Source organism: Adiantum capillus-veneris, chromosome 15 (assembly GCF_014529385.1).
Source record: "Adiantum capillus-veneris isolate H3 chromosome 15, ASM1452938v2, whole genome shotgun sequence".
NCBI classification, from domain to species: Eukaryota; Viridiplantae; Streptophyta; class Polypodiopsida; order Polypodiales; family Pteridaceae; genus Adiantum; species Adiantum capillus-veneris.
Window position 1 is genome coordinate 37,662,587 of NC_140945.1, and position 17,489 is coordinate 37,680,075.

Below are 17,489 nucleotides of genomic sequence, written 5' to 3' on the forward strand. Positions count from 1 at the left end.
AACATTAAATTGTAATATAATCAAACGCATAAACAGATGTGAAGGTCAGAAACTAAACAAGTCTGGGGTCGCTAATTTAATGGTCGAAAGGCACTAGAGATCAAATATTAATACCATGGGCAAACTTCTCAATTTTCTCTGGTCGATTAAGTTGCTTAATCACGAGAGCCAAGTATTTCATGTCCGAGGGCTGACTAGAGGCTATACCTAGAAGATCTTGTAGTTAAGCTACAATAAAAGGAATTCTCATGAAATCATCGCCTAACTTATTTCCGTTTGTTTGACCCCCCAAAGTATTTTCACATTGATTCAATTTTGATGTGTGTGCTTATTTTGTATGCCTTCTGTTTTTTGCTTTTCAAGGAAAAGCGCCTACACTGGGAACCTCTATGACTCTAGTACCATAGGCGATACATGTGATGAAGTACCAAATTAAGCTGAGATTTCTCTTCCAGCTTAAGATTTTACATTGTGGCACTTTGATTTTTTTGTTTGTTCGTTTTTGCATTTTAATTTTGTAACTTTGGGGGGTCATATAACATTCTTCACCTCCCCAGGCTCATCACAGTAGTAAACTCCCTTTATCATACTTAAGCTAAAGGTCAATAGGGACTAAGCCCACTAGAAAGCCCTAGTACATTGCACACAATGCTGCCTAAATCGGATTAAGAACCTAAGTAACCATTGATTATTAGGTAGGCATTCCCCATGGTATTAAGAGAAGATCTCTAACACCTAGCTTGGTCAAACTAACTTAGTCGGACTACTTGTTTTTTTAAACCTAGACAAGTGATTATGACAAAAAATTACATTGAATTTAATGTTTGATACTAAGCAAATGCGTTGAATATTTGCTACTAATCACAATTAAAGCAGACAAACATGGATGCAAAAAAGATAAGTGGCCATGCTAATGGACAAGAAACACCTGTTTTTGTTGATGATCGCGCTTGATTTGAAGAGTGAACGAGAGAATTATTCCATGAAGGTCCAAATCCTAACAACAGCAACACGTTCCTGTACACACTAGGAAACACAAAGATTACCTCTAGGAGGCACATCAATGGGAAAAAACAAAAACACTCCTATCGTACTAATCCTACCTACCCTCCATCACTCGAGTGACGAGGATCAAAGGTGTTTGATGACATAGGTTTCTGTTTCAGTGTACTAGATGTGAATGTGTAGGTCTGGGTCAATGTTTTGACTTTTATTGTGCACACTCGTTTGCTAATTGCTCTTGCTCTTTACTATTTTTTGTTTTTTGTGAGTATAAGGCTTTATATATACATTCCCTAAGATCGGAAAGCTCAAGGGTTAGGGAAAGAAGGGTAAGAGGGAAATAGATCAATAGGCTGACGTGAATGAAGACTCCTCGCTTCCTTGGGTAGATCATACTTTAAAAGGATGTCATCAATTTTGGAACCAGTAATTCCAATTGGTAATTGCAAGGGTGGTAAGGTACTCTCCATGAACGAACTTGAAGTAGTGCATCAGGTAATAATTGAACAATAGGAGGTGTCAAATATTTTGTAACTTCATGGAGGTTGCCTATGGGGTAGGTGGAGGTTGTGTAGAAGCTTTTACCTCTATGGATGCATTACATGAGGAGTTAAAAGCTTTATTCGTTTTTTCTATGGTTGAGTTGAGCAAAACAAGCCTTTCTCGCTTGAGAACCCATACTAGCTCCGGATCCGGTGTATAGTGTTTTGTGATTTTTCCTTTCCCACGATCTTTCATCGGCTTTGTCGTCACAGGGTTTGACTCACATGGGTCAGGTGACAGGTAAGAACACAATCTAGGTTTTGGCACCCAGATGTGATCATTTTCTTGATAGTAGCCTTGGGCTTCCAATAGTCGTTTAGGAATCCAACACCACGTTTCCTTACATTTCTTGGAGCGAGTGAAATGTTTCTTACAAGGCTTCTGTATTTTAGCACTAGCTATGGTCACTAAAGAAGCTTTAGGGACCCACTTGTATGTTTTCTTTGTTATATTAGGATGAGTCTTTCAGAAGCTATATGCATTGCTTCTAGCATATTTAAGGGTACGAGTGGTGGCATTTCATCCCCCGGAGATGTTGCCCAGGTCGTCCCCTTGTTTTCCCAAGTGTCTATGGCTGCTGCTAGGTGGACCCAATCCACATCGTCCGACTTAGTCATTCCAGGTATAACATCCATATAAGGAGAATCTTTCCCAACATCAATGTCCGCTTTACACATGTAACAATACTGCAATGGGGCCGAGTGAACTGTGGTGTCAGATCTATGATCAATTATAAACCTGTTTCCTAGAGGATGTGCTCAACCAGTTATCAAATCCACTCGAATGACAGAATCTTGGAACTGCAAGTAGACATGGTTTTTAGACCAGTCATGCGCCATTTTTGCTTCCCTCATAAAAGGATGTCCTAAGATCATCTCAGATGCCACAGTGTGCTTGGAAAAATCCATAAAATGAAGGTAATTCTTATTTTATGTCCAAAGACCTTGATCTTGAGATCTTCTAGCATCCCAATAGGTTTAACAATAGACCCATTGGCCATCTTTACAACTATGGTTGTGGTCCCAAGGTGAGGTCTTCCCATAGTTTCCCATCAATTTTTAGTCACAATGCTAACCCCAGTGCCACCATCAAGGATTCCCTTCACAGTTAATCCCTTGGTAGTGAGGATTGGTATGGTTGCATTGGATTGATCGCCCTCAAAGTATTGTCCCAACTTGTTAACGGGTATTTCTACAACAAGGTTCTCATCTAGGTTGGGTTGTGGATCTAAGTGTTCCTCCTCTATTGGCATCTCCCCAGCTCCATCCATCTGTGCAAATTGTGGTAGCCCAACTTTCAATTCTCCATTGAGGAAAGCTCAAAGAGCTGAGACTAGCTCAGCGTCTTTATATAGTTTGGACATGATGGTGGTTCTAACTTCTGAAGACATGAACTCCATCAATTTGGCAATATTTAACGGCACCTTTTGGGCTTCAGTCCCTTGATGCGGGGAAGATGGGATCTCCATTTCTTCAATAGAGTCAGGTAGTCCCTATGTAAACATTCTTTCCATCAAGAAGTGAGTACGCCCACTTTCCCATGACTTTAAGTCACTTTTTTCTTGGATGACACTAGGTATGGCCAAGGGTCTATGGACTTGGTGAGGTTGTTGTTCCGTAGGGAACACTGTGTCTGTAATCTGGATCTACCTAGGTGCTAGTTCTAAATCCCTTTGGGTATCTTCTACCAAGCTCCTTAATTGCTTCACCCACTCGATCTCCTCTATAGGGTTTGGATAAGTTCATATCTTCTTCTTGGGTCGTGGCCATTGTGGCTCATGACGATCATCCTTGTTGGTTTCTATCTTAGTGGTCGTTTTGATCTCCATGGTTTCACCTGAATCACAATCCTCTTCAGCATTGTTCATATATACGGGGTCGTCACCAGTTCCTATGTTGGTCTTTGAACTGGGGTCTGATTTCGCTGCTTTTGCGATCTCTTCCTTCATGTTTTCTTCTTTTTCTAAGATTGGAAAATTGATGTCGTGTCTCTTTCCTCAACAATATAATTTTGTTTTCGGAGCATTGATCGTGTGAGTACGTTTACCGATACCACAAGTATACTTTGTGATGGATCCTCGGTAACCTCAATCAAGTTAAATGGCATGATCTTCAGTGCATTTGGATTATTTGGACATTGGGCAATCAAATGAACTATGCCACATCGATTACACATGAGTATCGGCATTGTAGACGTGCTCGCTTGATTGGTTTGCATTAGTGTGGCGTTCGTTTGTAGCCTAATAGGACACTCAGCCACACGATGTGGACCTCCAAACTCATAGCATTGTAGAGGTGGTCTCTTAGCACTGTAATTGATATTTTGGCCTCTTGCAGCAAGAGCAGCTACTTGATAGACAAGTTTGACTTGTCCCCAATAGTCCTCCATGTAGTATTGTGGAGTTTCTTCAAGCACATACATCGCATAGGCAATATTAGAGTCTATATCTTCCTCATAGCCTTCCAAACAAGCAATAGATGACTCACAACCCACTTGCTTCACAGAAGCGATTCTCGATGTGATGGTTGCGGTCCTAGCACTGGAGGTGGTAAGGGTGTTGTTTGAACAATATTTTGGGCCCTAGGGGCCATGTGTAATGGAATTTGCCTATTCAATTTGAGAATAGCGGAATTTAATGAGAGTACTTTCAAGAAATGATTTTGTGAGCATAGCGGGTAGACATAATTGAAGATAGCAACATAATCATAGCAATTAGTTAACTTGGCATAGACAATACTTTTGCAAGAGAGAGAGTTTAGAGAACATGACAACAGTTGAGGACCGGATTTATGTGGAGCTGGTCCCCCCTCCAATAGGCATTTGTATTATGATTTCTCCCATAAAGAGAGACTTGTTACAATACAGTCTTTGTGTTCCTTGTGACCTAGGTGATGCCATGAAGATGGAAGGCTTCATGCATCACAAACATAACATAAACTTGAAGAAAGCTTTAACTATCCCAAGCCTCATTCCCAAGACCTCAAACACCTTCGAAGGTGGAGAGAGCTAGCAGGGAATGAGGGTAGGGAAGAGGAAGAAGGAACATTTCGTAGGAGAAAGAATTAGTTCCTCACTTATCATACTCTTGTTGCTAGCATACATAATAGCATAGTAATGAAGAAGAAGGAGATGGCAAGCTTAAGCATTGAAGCATGGCTCTTGGTTGGATTTGCACTCCATAGCCAAGAGTGTTGGTGTAGGCTCTCAACCTCTACTTGCTTGGAGAGGGAGCTCTTGCACTTTGCATAGCCAACAATGAGAGTGCTTGTGAGTGTGTGTGGGTGAGTATACCCCCTAGGCACCCCCCTAGCTTGCTTGGGTCGACCCCCCCTTGTAGCTCATGCCTGAAGCTCATTGGACCCCTCCAGGCCTAGCCAATCACAAGCAGGAGCCATTACAAGCAACATGGGTAGCCTTGGGACAAGTGTCCCCCTTTCCCCTTTGAGAGAGAGGACTTGATAAATGCTAAAACAATTAGATAATTCATGTAATTTATCATTGGACCCCTTTGAAGCCTAGCCAATAGGCTTCAAGCAACACATGAAGGTAACATGGGTAGGGGCCTGACATGTGTCCTTGCTGCCTCTTCAAGTTGGGGCTTCCCTTGTGTGTGTGTGAGTGGGTGTTCTCTCTCTAGCCCCTAGGAAAAGGGCTCGCCCCCCCTCTTGTAGGAATGCTTTTGACTTTAGGTCACCAAGCACCTTACTCACCAAGCATGACAAAGCACTTGAACTAGGGGGTGTTCCCACCAGCATCTTAGGCAAGCTTCTCAAGGCACCTCAAGTACCTTAATCATGCAACAAGTCAAGCACCTCAAGCATGGAGCCAGTCAAGCACCTCAAGCATCTTAATCAAGCACCTCAAGCATGACAAACACCTCAAGCACGACAAGCACCTCAAGCAGGACAAGCACCTCGAGCTTGGGCCGGGTTCCCACCTCAAGCTCAGCCCTAGCTTACCTAAGGTCAAAGGACTTTTACACACATTTATTGGAGGTCTTCAATGAAGCTAACCCTAAGGTCTTATGCTCCATTGGTTAGCCTTGCTCTTTGATAGACCATCTCCCTTTTGGGCCCCTTTACCATTGGCCCCGTGTTGAGATAGATCTATAAGCACATATCTATATCTTAACACTTGTTCCCGTTTATTCTCCCACATTAAGTGATCAATTTAATATGAGAAAATCATTTGGATTGGTTAGATATTAGATTTTATGACATTACCTCTCTCTTGAAATCATAGTCGTCCTCGACTATGAGGTAGAAGAGATAAAGTTTTAGTCATTAGTCAATCGTACTTAGCGGGTAAAGGATCCCTTTGTACCGTACGACATCTTTCCAAGATGGATGACTAATCCATTTGGTGCTTGGGAGGCATAGCTGCCGCAAGCATGTCTGCTCTTTAGTCCATTTCATTCTCCCAAAGTAGAGTGACAAATTCTACTTGGTGTTTGAGAGACGTCGTCATCACAAACATGACTCTAAGCATGCATACTAGTTAAATTTGTGCACAATTAAAAAGAGGACTAGTCATATAAGACAAAAACATGAGTCATTTAAAAGAAATTTGTACATTTGCTTACTCTAATGTAGCATTGTAAGCATTGACAAGGTTCATACTATCCTTAAGTTGTACTCCTTGCATCCATTTAGCATCTTCAAAAGGATAATTTTTGAACTTAATAAGATACCGTCGGATAATCTTACCATGTCGTAGTACCTTGTCTTCATGCCGAAGGATAGCTTCGGGTTGTAGCACCTCTTCTTGGTCTTCAACTTCGGGAGGGTCTTCAATAATTGGTTCAATTGGTGGCTCTCCTTTGTAGGGCTTAAGTAAGCTTACATGAAAGGCATTGTGTATAAGCCAATGGTTGGGCAACTTGAGTTGATAAGCCGTCTCATTGATAGGCTTCAAGATTTGGAAAGGACCATAGTATCTTTTTGCTAGTTTAGCATAATACTTTTGATGGCCCGTAGGATTTTTGCCCGTTGTTTGCCTTAATCGAGCCTTAGGAAACTTGAGTAAGACCCAATCATTTTCTTTGAACATTAAGGCTCTTCTGTGCTTATTAGCAGCAGCTTTTTGCCTCTGTTGAGAGATGGCTATAGCCTCCCTAATCTTTTGAAAAGATTCTTGTAGGTCACGGCTATACTCATCGGCGGCGAAGATCTTCCCATGTACTTTCAGTAGCGAGGGACTTTTAGGTCTTCCCTCTATTATCTCAAAAGGTGCTTTCCCCGTAGAAGTATGTACAGTATTATTGTATGCATACTCTACTAGCGGTAAATACTTTTCCCATTGTGAGCGTTGATCTACTTCGGTAACATAAGTCTTGAGTAGATCGAGTATCGTAAGATTGGCTATCTCACTTTGGCCATCCGTTTGTGGGTGATAGGCCGAAGAGAAATTCAATCTTGTTCCTAGATTTTCAAAGAGACCTTTCCAGAAATTACTGGTCATTCTAGGATCTCTATCTGACACGATGGATGTGGGTAATCCATGGTGTTTGAAAATCTGAGATATGAAGAGAGTTGCCATTTGATGTGCCTTAACAGTCTTTTTGACAGGAATAAAATGTGCTTGCTTGCTAAACCTGTCGTCTATTGTCCATATTCCTGTATTCCCATGGATAGACTTGGGTAATCCAAAGATGAAATCCATGGATATACTCTCCCATGGTGAATTTGGAATAGGCAATGGCTGGAGTAATCCAGGTTGCTTCCCTCTATCATACTTGGTCTTTTGGCATACTACACATTTTGAAACATACTCTTGTATGTCCACTTTCATGGTAGGCCAATAGAAATACGTCTCTACTCCTCGGAGAGTAGGTTGAATACCTCTATGCCCTGCATATGGAGGAGCATGGGATTCATACATAACCTTCTCACAAAGGGAATGGGTAACACATAGCCTATTGCCGTGGAGAAGATAACCATCTTGCAAGGTGAATGGTTCCTCTTTCTTCCCCAAAGCAAGGGCTGACATTATGTCTCTAAGGTGAGGGTCAGTAGCGTACTCATCTATCATAGAGGATAGATCATTGTGAGTAGCTATAGACACCGCATTAACTTTTGGTCGTCGTGAAAGTGCATCGGCAACTTGATTGTGCTTACCAGCTATGTGAGCAATATGGAAATTAAATTGCGAAAGAAAATTTGCCCACCTCATTTGTTTGTCAGAAAGCTTGGTTTGCGTCATGAAATACTTGAGACTTTGGTGGTCGGTTCGTAGGATAAATGGAGTCCCCAATAGGTAGTGCTTCCATGTGTCCAAGGCATGTAGAACAGCTAAAAGCTCTTTCTTATAAATGCCCAAGACTCGTTCATCACCATTGAGCCTTCGGCTCTCATATGCTATGGCATGCCCTTCTTGAAGCAAAACCGCTCCAAGGCAATCACCACAAGCATCACATTGGACCTCAAATGGCTTTGAGAGATCCGGAAGCACGAGAACTGGTTGGGAAGTAAGCTTCTCTTTGAGTTTTTCAAAAGCATTTTGCTCCTTAGCAGTCCATACAAACTTAACGTTCTTCTTTGTTAAGTCATGAAGTGGTCCTGCTACTTGAGAGAATTTTGCTATGAAGCGTCTATAGTATGCACACATACCAATAAAGCTTCTTAGCTCATGTAGATTTCTTGGGTTAGGCCATGCTTTTATTACCTCTAACTTTGATGGATCCATTTGGATACCATCTTTAGAGATAATATGACCTAAATATTGAATCTCTTGAAGGAAGAATTCGCTTTTCTTTTGGTTGAGATAAAGCTTGTTCTCCCTCAATGCTTGAAAAATCACTTGGAGATGCTGCTTATGTTCCTCCAAAGACTTGGAGTAGATGATGATATCATCAAAGAACACTCCAGTGAATTTTCGACATGGTCTAAAAATTTTCTCCATCAAACGATTGAACGTAGCTGGTGCATTAGTCAAGCCAAAAGGCATGACTATATATTCATAAAGACCAAACGTTGTGCGAAACGCGGTCTTTAAGATATCTTCATCCACTATCCTTATTTGATGATAGCCACTCTTAAGGTCAATCCTACTGAAGTAGGTAGAGCCTTGTAGCTTATCAAACAGATCTTCTACCCAAGGTACGGGAAATCTGTTTTTGATAGTGATATGGTTTAGTGCTCGATAGTCCACACACATACGATATGTACCATCTTTCTTTTGCACTAAAAGGACTGGAGAACAAAAGGGAGAGGAACTAGGCCTCACCATCCCTTTGTCTACCAGCTCTTGTACTTGCCTCATGATCTCCTCTTGTTGAGCTTGTGAGACTCGATAAGGAGGTTTGTTAGGTGGTGAGCTTCCTGGAAGGAGCTCAATACGATGGTCATCATCCCCTCGTTTTGGAGGTAGGTCCATAGGGATATCATCGATGAACACATCTTGGAATCCTTTTAGAAAAGTAGACAAGTCTAACTCTTCTTGATTCCTATCATTTTCATTTGATGAAACATTATTAGCTTTTAGAGACTCTTTGACATAAATCATGTACGCAGAAACTGAGCTCTTCATTGATTTATCAAAAGAAAGAGGATTTACAAGTGGAATAGTGCGACCACGCTCACTAGCATCTATAATCATGTTCTTTCCCCTATAAGTGAAGTAAATTCTCCTTTCAGGGAACTTCATGTGGGCAGCCATGCGATCAAACCATGGTGCCCCTGGGATAACATCCTGATGTTGGAGAGGAGAGATGAAAAAGTCTTCTTTGTCGACATAGCTTTGGACATGAAGCCTCAACTTCCCAATCAAGGGAGTAACGGAGGCTTGTTGTCCCTTGAAAGTTGCATCAGCGACTACTATATCTCCCATCTCAAAAGCTTGAATGCCCAACTTGGTGGCCAACTCTATTGATATGAAGTTGAGAGTAGAGCCTGGGTCAAACAAGATGAAGGCATCATGCTCTCTTACCTTTCCCCAAGCATAGGAGAGTGATGATCCTTTGCAATGAGCATCCTCTTTTGGAGCTTCGATGGTGGAAGCTCTAGGAGTCTCATTGCGAGTATTCTTCTTGGGGCAAGAACGGTAGCCATGTCCCTGCTCTCCACACTTGAAACACTTATGGTCCTTGCGAAAAGCTTCAAGCTCTTCAGGAGAGAGTTTGTTTTTACCTTTGTAAACTCCCTTCTCCTTGGACCGATTGTTGTTGTTGTTGTTGTTGTTGGAAGTGCCTTGGGAGTTATTTTGAGCATTGGATTTCCCCTTTGCATCATTTTTATCCTTGTTTTCCACGGGCTTGACATTACGTCTAGCCCCTTGATGGAAATTGATGCGTGAAGCAACCATGGTGTGGTGGATTACTTCGGTAATAGTACCGGGCCGTTGAGAGTTGATATATTCGGCCATCTCTTCAGGTAATCCCGCACAGAATTGCTGTCTTTGCTCGGCAAAGTCTATCTTTTGAAAGACAGTAGCTTTGAGATGTAAATCCCAAAACTTGTCTACATACTTGATGATAGACTCATGAGAGAGAAGCTTCAAGCCGCGCCATTCGGTAAGAACTTTATCTTTAGTATCGCTTGGCAGAAATTGCTTCATGATGGAAACTTGTAGAGTTTTCCATGTCTTTGGGGCTTCTCCATTGCCACGAAGGCTAGCCCACCATTGACGAGCTGATTTTTGGAAGTGCATAGCTACATGGCGTAGCTTGGAGGACTCTGTGAAGCCCTCGTCCCCAAAGGCCGCATCAAATTGCTGGATGAAGGCCAACACTTTGTCGGTAGCACCAAAGGTGCCATCGTAGGTGAGAAAAGAGATACTCTTTCCTCCCTCCTTGAACTTCTTTAGCTTTTGTGACCTTCGCCATGCAGGAAATGATTTGCGATGTCCTCCCCTCTTGTATTCTCTAGGAGAATAGCCATAACTTTCATCGGAAGAGGAGGAAGGTGAAGAAGAAGGAGAAGAGGGCAACCTCTTCCTAGCCCTTTTCTTCCTTTGTTTCCTCTCTTGCCTTTCAGAGTGATGAGGAGAAGGACTATGGGTTGCTCTTTTCCTCTTGGGAGGAGTAGGCGATCGTCTAGACCGCCTTCTTCGTGGAGCCACATCTTCAGAAGAACTTAGACTTTCATTGCTTTCTTTCTCTTTGGATTCCTTCTCTCGAATGGGAGAGAGTCTTCTTTTGGGGGTCTCTTCAAGAGGCCTCCTAAGCTCTCTCTCCTCTTGGAGAGGAAGGGAAATTCCATAGGCACGAAGTTGTTGAGTAACTTCGGCTTGCAAGGTAGGGTTGCCCATAGCTTGTTGCAACCTAGTCACAAGATAATTCACAAACATGGGAGCATCATCATTAGCACCTTCATGTGCAAAATCAAAGCTATCAATGTTCATTCTACTCTCTTGATTATTGTCAGCCATGTTAACAAAATTTTATGTATGTACTTAGTGTATGCTTTGGCAATTCAAAACCTTAGTTGCCACTCCTCTTAGCCTTTGAAAATTGGCTCTTAAGTATCTACACCCACGGCTCAAAGTGGTTAATTATAGAGAGTAGAGGAGTAGGTCTAACATAGCAGAGTTGCCAAGGGCTAGCTCCTTTCGGACTTCTTATGGCTCAATAATGGTAAAGCCGTAGGCAAGTCTAAAAAGACTCCATTATTAAGTCCAAAGCTCCCGAGGTGTGCACCATCCCCCACATAGTGGGCTTAACAAAACCGATATTAGATCCCAGTTCCACTAACTCTATTATAATTAACAACATCAACCATTTATAGGCTACTTAAGGACCTCTCTTCTTAAGCAAGAAAAGAGAAACCTGGCTCTGATACCAATGTAATGGAATTTGCCTATTCAATTTGAGAATAGCGGAATTTAATGAGAGTACTTTCAAGAAATGATTTTGTGAGCATAGCGGGTAGACATAATTGAAGATAGCAACATAATCATAGCAATTAGTTAACTTGGCATAGACAATACTTTTGCAAGAGAGAGAGTTTAGAGAACATGACAACAGTTGAGGACCGGATTTATGTGGAGCCGGTCCCCCCTCCAATAGGCATTTGTATTATGATTTCTCCCATAAAGAGAGACTTGTTACAATACAGTCTTTGTGTTCCTTGTGACGTAGGTGATGCCATGAAGATGGAAGGCTTCATGCATCACAAACATAACATAAACTTGAAGAAAGCTTTAACTATCCCAAGCCTCATTCCCAAGACCTCAAACACCTTCGAAGGTGGAGAGAGCTAGCAGGGAATGAGGGTAGGGAAGAGGAAGAAGGAACATTTCGTAGGAGAAAGAATTAGTTCCTCACTTATCATACTCTTGTTGCTAGCATACATAATAGCATAGTAATGAAGAAGAAGGAGATGGCAAGCTTAAGCATTGAAGCATGGCTCTTGGTTGGATTTGCACTCCATAGCCAAGAGTGTTGGTGTAGGCTCTCAACCTCTACTTGCTTGGAGAGGGAGCTCTTGCACTTTGCATAGCACAAAATGAGAGTGCTTGTGAGTGTGTGTGGGTGAGTATACCCCCTAGGCACCCCCCTAGCTTGCTTGGGTCGACCCCCCCTTGTAGCTCATGCCTGAAGCTCATTGGACCCCTTCAGGCCTAGCCAATCACAAGCAGGAGCCATTACAAGCAACATGGGTAGCCTTGGGACAAGTGTCCCCCTTTCCCCTTTGAGAGAGAGGACTTGATAAATGCTAAAACAATTAGATAATTCATGTAATTTATCATTGGACCCCTTTGAAGCCTAGCCAATAGGCTTCAAGCAACACATGAAGGTAACATGGGTAGGGGCCTGACATGTGTCCTTGCTGCCTCTTCAAGTTGGGGCTTCCCTTGTGTGTGTGTGAGTGGGTGTTCTCTCTCTAGCCCCTAGGAAAAGGGCTCGCCCCCCCTCTTGTAGGAATGCTTTTGACTTTAGGTGACCAAGCACCTTACTCACCAAGCATGACAAAGCACTTGAACTAGGGGGTGTTCCCACCAGCATCTTAGGCAAGCTTCTCAAGGCACCTCAAGTACCTTAATCATGCAGCAAGTCAAGCACCTCAAGCATGGAGCCAGTCAAGCACCTCAAGCATCTTAATCAAGCACCTCAAGCATGACAAACACCTCAAGCACGACAAGCACCTCAAGCAGGACAAGCACCTCGAGCTTGGGCCGGGTTCCCACCTCAAGCTCAGCCCTAGCTTACCTAAGGTCAAAGGACTTTTACACACATTTATTGGAGGTCTTCAATGAAGCTAACCCTAAGGTCTTATGCTCCATTGGTTAGCCTTGCTCTTTGATAGACCATCTCCCTTTTGGGCCCCTTTACCATTGGCCCCGTGTTGAGATAGATCTATAAGCACATATCTATATCTTAACACTTGTTCCCATTTATTCTCCCACATTAAGTGATCAATTTAATATGAGAAAATCATTTGGGTTGGTTAGATATTAGATTTTATGACACCATGTGTTGTGACGTTTGTTCAAGAGGTGGAGCCGGCATCAATGCAGGCACTCGAGGTGTGTCTGTCCATGCTAAGGTTGGTCTATTGGCCATCGCCTTCTTGAATACTATGCAATCCTTTGCTTGATGATTGTACCTCTCACAGGCATTGCAGTTCCCATTGAATTTGACTCTAAAAGTAGGGCATTCACTAGTACTATGTGGTCCATATCATAATGAGCACCATTGTTGCTCCCTTCTTGGATACATATGACTGTTTTGTGGAGCACGATTGTCTCTAAGACTCTCTTGAATGGCCTTGGTGAGATCTACTAAAGTCATCTCAGATATATTTGGCTTCTTAGCAATAGGCTTTAGGGTCATTTGTTGATGCCCCGGTGCTTACGAGCTAATAGATTTAGGCTCAACAGATACTCTTTCTCCTTGAATCATTAAATTATCCTCCAATTGGATCACATTGGTGGTGACTGCTTCCCAAGTGGTGATACCTCTAATGACTAGGCCATTGTAGATATCCTCAGGTTGCAATCCCCTAATGAATCTATCAAGCAACTGATTATTATTGAAGCGCTCATTTGGATTACAACGAGAATTCAAATGCTTCAAGTGACTAATAAAGTCTCTCACCAACTCTCGTTGGGCTTTCTGGAGTTGAGAGCCTACACCCCAAAGCACTCCCTCTCGTATGTATTTTTTCAAGAACAGTCTCCTAAGAGTAGGGTAAATCGTTTTTTCTTCCACCCTTAGGGTTCTATACCAATCCCCTGCCTTCCCACTTAAGGTTAGGATTAAAGCATTACTCTTATGCAGGTCATTGTGTTTTCCTAGAGAATTGCATATTTGTTCAAACACTTCGATATGCTTTCTCACATCTCCGTCTCCACTAAATTTTTGTGTGAGCTTGGTTATTTGTACTGCCTTACTTCTAGGTTCTCTATCAGGCGTTTTACGCATATTCTCAGCAATAGATCGACCGATAGCTTGAGCAAACGTTGCCAAGTCACCTAAGTGAGCAAGAACCGTGGGTGGAGGTGCTCCAGAGACTACATGTGGAGTAGGTATTGGTATTGGGCTTGGCGTATAGGAAGCTCTTGGGTTCCACGTTTGGTATAGTGTTGTGCCATGTGGCAGCCCAAAGTTCATATGTGTGGCTCTAGGCATAGCAAACATCGGATGTGACATGCTAATGCTAGCCGGTATGGTCCCATGGAAATAAGAACTTGGGTGTTGTTGTTGTGTAGCATAGGTAGTTGAAACAATGGGAGGGGTAGGAACTACATGAGTACGAGGACCCATGGGTATACGATTGGTACACACTTGTAGGTACTGTTGCAGGCATTGAGCTACCATGTAGCAGTGCTTTACTAACAAATTAGGTCCATGACGTGTTTCTTGGCATGCCCATCATTGGGGTAGGCATGGTAGCCGTGGTGTCATCAAGGGGAAGATGAGCTAGACTTGGAAAAGAAAAGCTATCACTTGTGGACTCAGATTGCACTGAGACCGTGGCGAAACAACATATGGAGGATCCATTGGACTTACCGAGGGAGTCTCCATTTGCGATAAGGTTGGTTGTTTAGTGTTCCCTGTATCCAATAATCTCATGGGACCCATTGAAGGCATGTGGATCCCCGTGTTCTGTCTCTCTAGCTCAATAACCCTATGGATGACCTCACAAACTCTTTGTTGTTGATCCTCCATACTAGTAGCACCCGTTGTGGATTGTAGGACATCTAACCAACCCACGTGATAGGTGTGACCTGTGTATAGGTCGGTTAGAGTTTCTGTTTGTAGTTCATACTCCCATTTCTCATTTAAGAACGCTCCATTTAGGATTGAGGTGCTAGTGGTGTCCTTTAAGCTAGATGCAATGTTGCTCTCTATGGGTTGACCCTTAGTGGTCGCTAATTCAGCAGCACTCGATTGCTCTCCTAGCAATGATATTGACATAGGAGCTTTCGCTTTTAACTCTCTTCGTTGCTCCGCCTTGCGTAAGCTCTTGATTTCCTTTTCCCTAGCCGCAATGATATATCGCTCAACCTCTTGCACTTCAGCAAGGCTTCTACCATAAGGTAATATGACCTCGGAGGGGAATAGCTCTAAAGAGTCAGGGGGTGGAGTGAATGGAGTATTTACGTGCACATTCTCTAAGGGCATAGAGTCTACGTTGGTCATGAATGGAGAATTTACTTCCCCACCCCCCTCATTTACATCGTTAGCTTCATGTTCGGAGTGAGTGGCTCTACTAAAGGTTTCCTTCAAGCGGCTAAGCACGCTTGGCCCGGACCGTGCGTCCATGGCATGCATGTCTTGGCTTGAGCTATCTGGTTAGGCATTGGGAAACCCTCCATGACATCGTAGTTAGAGGAAGAGTCACTAACCGCTATGTTTGGGTCTTGGTGGATATTGAGAACTCGCGTAAGTCGAAATGCTCTCTAGTTTCTTGGCCTCTAGCACACGACCAGAGCGCAGATGCATGTACCTTTGTCACCCTACAAGCGTCGGCGAATAACCTCGAAGGTTAACTGCTTACTTTTTTAGGTGTCCGTTTTCACTCGTTATTTTATGTTTTTTTTTTTTTTTTAATGATCGATTTTTGGATTAGAGCGTGTGATAGCTCAAAATGAGCGTATCGCTTAGAGGGTCGTGGTGTGCTTTACAGTACAGCGTTCGGCTAGCCGAAGCTCCGTTGGTCCTCAAAAAGGTTGATTTTTACCCACGCGTGAGGCTAAAACACATAATTTTGAAGGGGGACTGAGACCTGAGCCTGAGCGTGGGCTTGGGCTTGGGCCTAGGAAATATTCGCGAGCACGGTCCTACCTCTAAAATTTTTTACTTTTTTTTATTTTTTATTTTGGATAAGGTCTCCGCGGCCACGCGGTGCGCACGAGCACAAACACACCTAACCTACCTACTTACAACTAATAGAGCTATTGTTACACACTAACACACTACTACAACAACTCATTAGCTAACAGAACTACTTACTGTACTTTACACAGAACTAACATTATGGATCTACTACCTTAAGTCTAACACCTTATCACAAAGAAAACACCTTATAAACAGAAAAAACACAGTACCTTTCAATACCTTATTAACAAAGCAATACACAGCAGCAAAACAAACTCCTTCTCAACACACACATCTTCCTTCTCTACCTTTCCTACATCTGAAATTGCACCACAACGCAGCACAGAGTGTCTCTTGAGCTTACTGCAGGGCGATTCCCCGGCAGCGGTGCCAAAAATGTGCGCGTCTGTCGCACGTGTCAATGTAAGCGACTTGCCGATACACTGTGTGTGAGCCACAAATGGCTATAAGCACACAACCAGACTAATCTAGCAAGCTCAAGAGAGCAAGGGTGTGTCACTCACCGCCCTACGCTCGCCTTCGTGGAGAATTCCTCGCCGCGAAGAAGAAGGAGCTACCACCGTGCCGTGCTCAACCGCCTCGCCGCCTTTGTGCCGTCGTTGCAATGCTCGATCTCTCTCTCTCTCTCTCTCTCTCTCTCTCTCTCTCTCTCTCTCTCTCTCTCTCTCTCTCTCTCTCTCTCGGTCTCTCTCTCTCTCATGCATACACATACACACAAGGAGATGAAGAAGAAGAAGATGGAGATGGAGCAAGAGCACACTTGAATTGCACAAATGAAAGAATGAGTGATTTTTAGGTTTAGGTGACTTTTATGTGAGCTCGCCCATTCACACTTGGGCGCCCATGCTTAGCCAACTAACCCTTGAATGTTCCAGTTAGAGTGCGCCTCTCATCGACAATCACTCTACCCTTTTCTATTGGACCGACAAGCCTAGTTCCTGTATCTACCAAATAAATAATACGGCGTCTGTAGTAGGTGATAGGGTGTCTGTGAGTTGTGAGGGTTAACATTCCTGGAGGTTGAACATAGTGTTCACTTAGCTGTAGGCAAATGCACTTGCCCAAATTTCCCGCCTACAAAGGCCTAGGAGCTCTAATTGAAAATCAATGAAATTCAAGTAGTATGGCACATATAACCCTGGGATTGCCTTTGCAATCCAAACCCCTTGGTTAAAATGGACATTGTCAAACCCCTTGGTTAAACATTGTAGGGAAGATTGCTCAACTAACAACCGGCCCTCAGCTTGTGTCCATGACCCCCCTTGGGTCTGTCCTTATGACTTCGGAAGCTTAAAATGGTCCACTACCCCTTGGCAGTTGGTGGACTTCTTTCCTTGAAAGTTAAGTGTGAAGGTTCCAAGAATTGACTATCAACACTTAATAAGTGATTAGTCACGAGCTGGGTCTTATCCCAAAATTGTACTCGTAAACACACTCTTAGTGCTATAGATAAAATAAAAGATCCACTCAAGTTGGAATCGTATTCACAATGGGATCTTGTCTAGACCCAAAAATCCATAATCTAGGAGTTTTGTGAACAGTCGTGCTATCTGAATTGTTTGCTTCATCTATACACCTTGGTAGAGAGACGTATTTACGAGTTTGAGACTTTCAAAAACTCAACTTGATCTTCATACTCAAAGTGTGTAGTGCTAATATACCA